The sequence below is a fragment of the Homalodisca vitripennis genome, chromosome 3 (assembly GCF_021130785.1).
Source record: "Homalodisca vitripennis isolate AUS2020 chromosome 3, UT_GWSS_2.1, whole genome shotgun sequence".
Lineage (NCBI taxonomy): Eukaryota > Metazoa > Arthropoda > Insecta > Hemiptera > Cicadellidae > Homalodisca > Homalodisca vitripennis.
Genome location: NC_060209.1, coordinates 97,167,870 through 97,176,725, shown reverse-complemented (window position 1 = coordinate 97,176,725; position 8,856 = coordinate 97,167,870). Strand labels below are relative to the sequence as shown.

Below are 8,856 nucleotides of genomic sequence, written 5' to 3'. Positions count from 1 at the left end.
ACTAGTCTGGCTGTCAGGCGTACCTCGCGAGGTGCAGCCAGTTCAGTAGCATCGTCTAATCATTGACATTGTCAGTAACGTGATCAGAAAATCTGAGGGAATTGTGGAGATACGGCAGCGGTGGACGAGTTGCGCTGTTATTGCTCCTCTTTGTCAAGGTCTGTAGCTACCCTCCAGAATCCGTGTGATTACCTTCGATTTTGAGGCTTTCAGATCCCAAGCCACTGTATTCTGTGTCCAAAGAAAAGACTGTTATTCGATTCATATTGTACTTCGGGACAGAATCAGCCTCCGTATATGGTTATCTCGACACTGGACCACTTTCGAAACTATAATATTATAGAAGACGTTACTTTTATTTTTAAACATAAATATATTTTTACCTTTACCTTAGCGAAAATCCTCAGATGAAATAATCAGTAGGTTTCTAAATTAAATTACAATGGAGTGAAAGAAACTTGGCATATTTGTTTGCCATCGAGTTGGATCCCCACTTGCAACAATGATAGCTTGCTTTCTTCTCTGCATCATAGTAATTATATTCTGCTTCACCTTGGAATTTATTCTCTCTCTTCCTCAAAGTCCGCAAAGTCTGACGATAACCTTGTTCTGGGAACAGGTTTTTTGCGTGATGATTAGGTGCTGAACGGCCTTTAGGTTAGAACCGTTAGGGTGATGGTTCATGATCGTAATTTCCACTTTTTGGATTATAATTTAAAGGTATTTGGCCGATTGTCATTTTCTAAAATACAAATTCTGTGTCGAAAAAAGATCAAATGGTGTGATACATTCTAAAATATTCCGTTGTCTCTGAACACATACCCCTTGAATGGGTGATACATTCTAAAATAGTCCGTTGTCTCTGAACACATACCCCTTGAATGGGCGCCCTCAATAGCTGTGTGTGGGCTTCACATCGATCTCTCTAGAACTAAAAGAACCTCCATCTTTCTGAGATACAGGGTGGGTATTACTCTCGCCTCGTCCTCTCCAGACCTTTCCTGCCTAGCTGAAGCTCCTAGATAGATCCCATAATCTCAGATGAGATCAAGTCTTTAGCATTCTTTGGGGGAGTTGACATGATGGCGACTCCTTGGTGAACTTGGTGGCTTTACCACTATGTTAGCCTACGTATACGTTTCTTTTGTTCTACTTGAACCACGGACATCTCGTTCTTTTATCTTTACATCCTATGTTTACGTTCATTGCAAAACTTAAATTTAACATTGTAATTCTAAAGTAGTAATATTTAGTGTTAAGAAGTTTGATTACTTAAACTGTCTGTTTGCCTCTCAGTGTGATACGTGATTTTGTTGTGGACAGAAGTGCAACAGTTTAAGTGTCCTTGCCTACTGTTACGGGCTCCTTTATTGCTGACTGATTAGTATTCCAAGCACGCAAGCTTTACTAAAGGGAGACTTGACAAAGGTCGGTTCCTGGTTAGCTGTTAAATAGTACTTGAAATAATGTTTAAAATTTGTCAAAGGTTTTAAGATTTATGGCTGTATTTTGCAATGATTTCTGAGTAACTCAACATTATAAAATAAATTATGAGAGTTTCTGCTCTAGAAACTTGTAGTGAACATTTCTAGAAAGACATAATCTTAGGCGTTGCTTAAATTTATATTTCTTAAATTCATAGTTTTGCGACTTAATTAGAAATCTCTATAGATCTCTTTTTAAATGAGTGGGTGGAAAATCCTGTTCCACTCATTTAAATGTAATAAATATAAATATATTTCCTACAACCCTGGTCTGTCAACATATTCATGTGTTATGTAACAGAGTAGATGGACGTGGATCTCAACTCGGACACTAGGAAGGTTCAGTAAAATCAGCGACCAGTCTGTCGTAACAACTCTCAATGATCCTGACTAAGCGATGGACCTGGAAGAGATGGGTTCGGAGGAGAAGGAGAGATTTACATGGCTGCGATTACTGCAGGAAGCTCCCATAAATATATTTAACGGCAGACTGGAATCAGATCGACCGACGTTTCGCAAGGGAGGTTGTGGGTCCTACTCCGTGAGTCGCGGCATCGTGACCCGGCGGACTGCTGACTGATGGCCAATTGAAGTCATTTTTCAACCAAATATCAGTGATGTAGGCGTTACTGGTTATTTCACTACAGCCCTCACTGTTTTTAGCACTAACACTCAACCCAAAACGGTCGCTACCCAGTGCTTATATAACCAGAATTGTTTTAAATGGCTTAGCTTAGCGAACTGGAAAATGATATTTCTGCTTGTCTGTCCACACAATGTACCGAAAACAAACCTACCTGAAGACTTGAAATTTTGTATTGAATGGTACCCTGTCGCTCTGTAGGATTTGGTTGAGCGTTACACACATTTTTACATTGGATTCATGGGTAACCATGGTGGCTACGAGAAATTAGTCGAATAAATAAATTTGTAAACTAAATGTAGCTTAAATATCCCAACACATACAGTATGATCTTTTGGTGATTTGGTGCACAACACCGAGTTAAAAGAAAAGTGAGTAGACTTTTAAAATAAAAAAATGCTTTAAAATCCAACTTTGCGAACTAAAATGTGAAAGTATCAAGTGGATATCTCGAGAAATATTTCATCTGTAGACGTATCATTAAAATTTGTTTGAATCTTTATTTCTATATAGACAATAATGAGTTCTACGATGGCGCATCATTGAAGCCTATCACTCAGTAGGCTGACACTCTTTTCTGTCAGGAATATGCAAAATTGATTTTCTGTACGATTGTCTGCCAGTGTATACGATGTCCGCAGGACATCTTGGGAATGACACATTATGGGCTTGAGACTTAGCATGCAACATCAGCGAAGTCGGATTACGCAACATGTGATGTGGCGTACTCCTACCTTGCTATTATTCTTGCCCTGTGTGGGAGATTGCTTATCAAGCTGGCCTCAGAACTATAAATATGTGGTCGCAGCATCATGATGCTGTCTACTAGCATCATAGTGGGCACAAACCCTGTGCCACGCCGCCGTCCCGTAAGCCTCATATTTATTGATGCTACATACGGCGACCAACTGTAAGTAGTGGTACTCAATCATGTACTGTTGGACCTAAAAGCCTATTTGTACTGTATAAGCACACAATTTATTTTTTCCGTGAAATCGATAGATAATGTCCTTACGCATTACATTAATCAGACGCTGAAGTTGATCTTCGTTTTTTGGTGGTGGTGGAAATAAAAAGTATTAAACATAATCAAACAATGTTTTTCTCTGATCGACTTCACATAGACTTCGCACGGTTTCTTAGACGAATTGCAAAAGTACACTCAACGAGTATATAAACTTGTAGAGTTGCTGCTGCTGCTTAGTCGATTAGTATTTATACTCAAAATATGTTAGTTATAGATATAAATTTTTCTTAACTTGTGTTCTACTCTCCTCTAATCATTGTTTTCTGTGAGAAAATATACATTTGACGTATGGTTACGACGCACTAAAAGTATACCTTTTTATCAACAGCCTCTATAAGTTTTTTTCAATATAATATCATGTAATTAATGCGACCGAAAGTCATACAGCTGTAAAATAATCTGTTAAACAGTACGGGTACCTTCCTGTTAAGAAATTATTTTAAATAGTGGGTGTCGTAGGTGAAAGTAGTGCAGATTAGTGTAATAAGCGCTTTGTACACGTGTTGGGTTTTTGTACGAGTCGGGAAAAGAGCAATTGACGAGTAATAGTGACAGGGTTGGCGCAGTTATCGCAACAATTAGACTATCGTTGTCAGTTCAGTCGATGTGCCTATTGCGTGAGCGGAGAAAGTGTGACCTTGACAAGGTCGCCGCCGCGCTAACCGACCGAGCAATTGATGCAACCAGGTGATTCAATGTTGAGCGTATTAGTGTAGTGCTAGGTGATGTTGGCACCGGTAACCGACCTTCTGGGGATGTTGGCACATCCTTTCCTCACATTTCTAGCTTCTCAATGATTTTGAGTCTGCAATAAAATGGCGAAGGAAAGAGTTTACTTGTACGGTTTTGGATGCATTGTAACTTTGTACTGGATTTCCTCTGGGTAATGGAAATTCACAAAGTCGCGATGTATTTCTATCATATTATACGAGTATTGGCGTTAGAGTCAGCTGTACTGGCGGCTGTCTAGATTTTAGCTCCATATAGATTCTTAACTTCAAAAACTGTTTAGACCTTAATTTTATCATATAATTACGACTGGTGTCTCATTTTAAAGGAATGTATCCAATCGCTTTTTAGATTTTTAAATTTTTAATTGTTTATTTAGAAAAATCCCAAACTTGTTTGTATTTTATGAATTAAATACTAAACATGTATGTGCCTTAAAGAAAAACTAAAAAGTGTTGGATGCGTATTCGTCATACGTTTACAATGAGACATCTCATAATTAACGACCAAACATATGGGCGTAAAAGTGTATGAAGTTTAACGTTGTTCTTATTTGATTAAAACTCGAGATCGTTTCTCTGAAGCAGGGTAAGCAAAGTTTAAGAGAAATCTAGGGAAGTTTCTTCAAGTTTTTTATCCAACAAAACATAATGCCAGTCTCTAGTGTGGACGGCCGGGTAACACTACTCAGTGGCGGAAGGTGTAGTACGCCGTCATCTGTGTCTGTGTTTTTGCTCGCTGTGCTCGTTAATAAATTCAGACCTCTATAAAACTGATGCAGTACAGATATATCCTCGGTCTTCAGCCTTGGAATTATATCAATTATTGTATCTCTCATTGCTGCAATAAGAGTCCTTTACACTCAGTGCCGTGTTGCAAGGCGGAAAAGCCGATTTCGAGTGTCACAGAGTTTTGTTCATTAATTGTGTTTCATAGAATAATATCTTGAATGTAAAGTGGTTTGAAGTCGTCGATGGGGACATCTGTAAAGGTAGATCATATTTTTAGAACAAAAGGTTGTAAATTGTCCCAAATACTTCAAAAGATTCAGGTGAAGTTGGTCTGGTTTGGGGATTGCTGTATGTGAGTCTGGAGTTACGTAACTATAGCCATTCGAATATATCTTGTAGGCTATAGGGTGATCCAAAAGTCCCGTAACACGGCAAATGTTCCTCATGGACTAACTTAAGAGAAAAATGATTCAATTTAGTGGTGTATGGCACCGTTTAAGAAACACTATTTTATGGAGTTCAATTTAGTTTTTTAAATGAGAGCCTATATTTTTATCACGCTTTCATCTTTTACATAAAAAAATAAGATACTTATCTTTGCTAACCAATACTGTTTATAAAAAAATAACAAAGTGAAACGTAGGACATTATCATTGTTTGAAAATGTCACATTAATTTCTGTAGAATATGAACCCATTGAAAATTATGCGTTGCTGTGTAAAACAGACACCACAAAACCACATGGAAAGAGAATCTTGTATCACCCAGTGGTAAAAATGTCTAAATCATAATGCTTATGGACATTATCCGCAAATTATGTAACCCTGAAAAGATATCACTAGAGAATGATTCCGTTTCTGTGGAAAAACAGATTTGAGACTAAAGAACCTCATATACAGATAATTTAAAAATATTAAAGGAAAAAACTGTTTAGACATTAAAATTTCGTCGAAAACTCAAAGAGATGTATTCGCACATAGTGTGGTACTCAAAAGATATCATATATTTTTTTTCGTGAATACAAATATTGTTCTACGAATTCATATTCTCACTTTCAAATTACAACATTTTAAAATATGATTATACGTAATTAGGAAGTGTTATACTAACTTAAAAAAAAGATATATGTTTCGCTTATATAAACAGTCCGGATCATAGAAACTATTTTTAGAGAATACAATACCTTTAAATTGTTTATGTAGAAGATAAAACTGGGGTGGAAACATGGGGTTTTATTAAAAACCAAAATTGACCCAATAAAAACCTCAATAAGCCTTTATGAGATTTAAACTCTGTAACACGAGTGGATAGAATATTTTATTGAAACCTGTTTTCTCTACAGTTTGTCCTTAAGGAAATATTTCAGTGGTGCGGGACTATTGACCCACCATGTATGTTGTGCACAACCTTTGCATGAGCTGAAGGGCGTATTGCCGGCCGGTTACAGTTGTTACTAAGTTGTAAAGTCAATTTTTTCAGAGGAAGTTAAGATTTCGGTTCTCATGTTTGTCAAAACTATCATTATTCAATAACAAAAAACATCGAAAATATCTTCCTGATTGCGGTTTTTTTTGGACCAGAACCACAAACCACAATCCTAAACACAGAATCTTAATATATGTCCTTGATGCCCAGCATTCACGTCTACGATTATATAACAAAACTACAGTTAGACTTATTGTTAAAAAAACGAAAATCCACTTCATCAAGGTTGTTGCAATACGAGTAAAGGTAACAATGATATATCTAGATCTACATTAATGTGGCAGGCGCCCCTTGTGTCTATAAGCCTGTGCGTCTCCGAGTTCATGGGTCTTTCTTAATGAGCATCTAATTAATATCCATCTAAGTAATTTTATACGTATCTTTCTTAACTGAGTTCATGTCAATTTTTGACACGTCGTACGCGCCGAAGTACATTTTATTACGTAACATAAGTACAACCATTTGAACCTTCATATTTATATTTCTCTACATGGACATCCCTGCCTGCTTCGGGACTATACCTATTTACAACATTCGTGTATAACCTCGAATTGTTCTTCAAAAGTAATCATCAGACCTCTATAAACCTGATACAGTAGAGACATTTCCTAGATCATTCAATATCTGTTCGCTGTATACTATTTCCTTGGTCTTCGGCCCTGGAATTACATTTATTGTATCTATCATCGCTGCAACAAGTGCTCTCTGTAAACATGTGCCGCAAAGTCGCTTTAGAGTGTTACATACACAATAACTGGAAAGCGTTCGGAGGCGTATTAATTATATTTTTAAAATTAAAATTATCTCTCATAACGGTACAATCAAAAAAGGGCATCACAGTGCATGAGGTTTAACATTGTTCTTAAGGAGGAGAACTCAAGGTCGTTTTACTAAGCCGTGCTCTTAAGAGGAAGCTAGAGGGAAGAGGATTCTCAGTGATCCGTAATGCACTAGGGTATTACGGTGAAGGTCGCCTGTCAGCGAGCTAAGAGATCCTTCCTTGAATGGGGGCGGTAGGGTCACATCTGTTAACCATGTAAGAGACCTTGTGTTGTGCAGGATAGTATACAAAGCTCGATGTACTGACTGACGAGATCTGTAGTCTGATGTGGTGAGGGGAGAATCCGTATGTTATTGACTCGTGTGGTAAGTGGAGTGTTTTGCATATCGCGAAAGTCATCGTCTTCTCTTCTTGTACTTGTTAACTTCGCAGCCGCGTAAAGAAATGACGACTAAGGTTCTCTGAGATAGCCATACGAACTTCTGTAGACGGCGCTGAGTCAGTTTATCCTGACATTTCTCTCCTGTACCACTTAATATATCCTTACTCCCCCATTCATGTCCATGTGTCTTAATTAATGACATTGTGAATAAAATCTGTTCAACACAAGTGAAGTATTTCGTTGCAATAAAATACATTAAATAGAAAATTAAAATTAACACACACCAAACAATTCAACAGTTTCAACTTCTAGTGTCATAAGTATTAAAAGAACAAGAGTATTCTGTCCGAAGTCGTCATAGTTTAAAACTCACAAACAGCACAAAGCACACCGATTCTGCGTGACACGACATCGCGGTAGGCAGACGTTAGGACAACTGATTCCAATTCCCGCAACATCGACGCTATCAGCTGGTCGGTCGGTTGACAAGTCACTGTTAACGATTAAGCATTGTGTTAACCATAGACGACGTAGCGTAGTGTATGGTGTTGAATCACATGATATCAGTTGTCCTGTCTTTTGCCCACCGCGATACCGTGTAATGCTGAACATTCGTGTATGATAAGTATTTTATGTCTCGTTATTTATCTTTATTTTAATACGTATCGACGCCAGAAGATGACTGTTAGAAGTTGAAACTATAGCAGCGTTTGCGTTTACTATTTGACCTGTTTGACGAAGGTGTGTGTTAATTTTAAATTTATAAACGAGTTTTCCAATTTTACAAAATTGTTATTTTTTCAGTCCAAATAAAAGCAGTTGTTTCCCAATGTTTAAAAGTATATAGTTATTTGCGATAAATTATAAATTACAGTTAAATTACACTTTTTATTTACACATTGTATAAGTAATGTATGGCATTCCAATTCATATGATGCTTCATAAACATATTATGACTAATTTTGAAAAAAAAAACTTTATAAATGTAAGAATATCCCTTAAATAAATTACGATGGACAAATTAGGAATACATTTCGAATATTTTTTTTATTGTAATATAACTTAACTACACACTTGTATCCATTTCAAGTATCTAGTAATTTTGCGTTGATATGGTGTAATCCTGAATACTGAAAATGAAAATTTTAACCGCTATTTTATGAGTCTCGGAATTGTAGTTAATGAATCATTATGTTTTAATGAACAATTGCAATATTCTTTGAATTATTTTAAGTGTAACGTTTTTTAATGTGATTTTTTCGTTGTAACGAAAGCGTTTGTCATTAACGCAGCGATAACTAAGTGCACAGTTTTGATGTATAAAATGTAAGCGGTAAAATGAATATTTTATGAGTTGATTTATTTTAATGATAAATTAAAACATAAAATAAGGGTATTTACTGTTGACTGTTTAAATGAAAAATCCTATGTCAGATAAAAATTATTACAGTTAAGTTGTAACACATCATTGTACTTCACTGTGTTATTCTTCGGAAGTTGTAATAATCTAAAAGTAAATTGTTATTTATTAGCTTTGGATCTAACATTTTAGCTACAGATGGTGGAAAAAGATGTTTTAAATATTCCGTATGTT

General features: G+C 36.4%; 1 protein-coding gene across 1 annotated transcript in view; it reads left to right on the top strand.

Annotated features, from left to right (window-relative positions):
- LOC124357214 (nuclear migration protein nudC) overlaps positions 1 to 8,856 on the top strand; it is a 128,541-nt gene that overhangs the window by 49,897 nt on the left and 69,788 nt on the right. The gene's annotated exons all lie outside the window — the stretch shown is intronic.